The sequence below is a fragment of the Arachis hypogaea genome, chromosome 1 (genome assembly GCF_003086295.3).
Source record: "Arachis hypogaea cultivar Tifrunner chromosome 1, arahy.Tifrunner.gnm2.J5K5, whole genome shotgun sequence".
Classification (NCBI taxonomy): domain Eukaryota; kingdom Viridiplantae; phylum Streptophyta; class Magnoliopsida; order Fabales; family Fabaceae; genus Arachis; species Arachis hypogaea.
The window spans coordinates 88,440,312-88,441,885 of NC_092036.1; the positions used below are offsets into that span (position 1 = coordinate 88,440,312).

Sequence of the window (1,574 nt, forward strand, 5' to 3'; positions counted from 1 at the left end):
ATTTCAAAATCTTTTTCAAAAATCACTTTATTTCTTTTCCAACTTTAATTTTCGAAAATCATTCTTCAATTTTTCAAAATTTCTTCAAAATCTTTTAATTTATTTTCGAAAATTCTTCCCCTCTTCTCACATCCTTCTATTTAAGGACTAACACTCCTCCACTGTCAACAATTCGAACTCTATCTCTCTTGATAAGTTCGAATTCTTATTATTCTACCTCCTCCTTCTATTCTTCTTTTCCTCTGACATCTCAAGGAATCTCTATACTGTGACATAGAGGATTCTATATTTTCTTGTTCTCTTCTCTTTCATATGAGCAGGAGCAAAGACAAAAGCATTCTTGTTGAGGCTGACCCTGAACCTGAAAGGACCTTGAAGTGAAAGCTAAGAGAAGCTAAAGTACTACTCTCTGTAGAGGACCTAACAGAAATCTTCAAACAAGAAGAAGACATGGCAGCCAAAAACAACAACAATGCCAACAATGCAAGGAAGGTGCTGGGTGACTTTACTGCACCTACTCCCGACTTCTATGGGAGAAGCATCTCTATCTCTGCCATTGGAGCAAACAACTTTGAGCTTAAGCCTCAATTAGTTTCTCTAATGCAACAGAATTTCAAGTTCCATGGACTTCCATTGGAAGATCCTCATCAGTTTTTAGCTGAATTCTTGCAAATCGGTGACACTGTCAAGACCAATGGGGTTGACCCTGAGGTCTACAGACTTATGCTATTCCCTTTTGCTGTAAGAGACAGAGCTAGGATATGGTTGGACTCACAACCTAAAGAAAGCCTGAACTCTTGGGAAAAGCTAGTCAATGCCTTCTTGGCAAAGTTCTTTCCACCTCAAAAATTGAGTAAGCTTAGAGTGGAAGTCCAAACCTTTAGACAAAAGGAAGGTGAATCCCTCTATGAAGCTTGGGAAAGATACAAACAATTGATCAGAAAGTGTCCTTCTGACATGCTTTCTGAATGGAGCATCATAGATATCTTCTATGATGGTCTGTCTGAACTGTCCAAGATGTCATTGGACAGCTCTGCTGGAGGATCTCTTCATCTGAAGAAGACGCCTGCAGAAGCTCAAGAACTCATTGAAATGGTTGCAATTAACCAATTCATGTACACTTTTGAAAGGAATCCTGTGAACAATGGGACGAATCAGAAGAAAGGAGTTCTTGAGATTGATACTCTAAATGCCATATTGGCTCAGAACAAAATATTGACTCAGCAAGTCAATATGATTTCTCAAAGTCTGTCTGAAATTCAAGCTGCACCAGGCAGTACTAAGGATGCTTCATCTGAAGAAGAAGCTTATGATCCTGAGAACCCATCAATGGAAGAGGTGAATTACATGGGAGAACCCTATGGAAACACCTATAGTCCTTCATGTAGAAATCATCCAAATCTCTCATGGAAGGATCAACAGAGACCTCAACAAGGTTTCAACAACAATAATGGTGGAAGAAACAGGTTTAGCAATGGCAAGCCTTTTCCATCATCTTCTCAACAACAGACAGAGAATTTTAAGCAGGGCCACTCTGACTTAAAAACCATGGTCTCTGATCTAATCAAAACCAC

At 39.1% G+C, this 1,574-nt stretch overlaps 1 non-coding gene across 1 annotated transcript; it reads right to left on the reverse strand.

The window, feature by feature from the left end:
- Window positions 1-855: 855 nt before the first annotated feature.
- Window positions 856-963, reverse strand: LOC112711528 (small nucleolar RNA R71). Its single transcript, XR_003157517.1, has one exon. It is a non-coding gene; the product is annotated as a small nucleolar RNA R71 (small nucleolar RNA).
- Window positions 964-1,574: the final 611 nt, after the last annotated feature.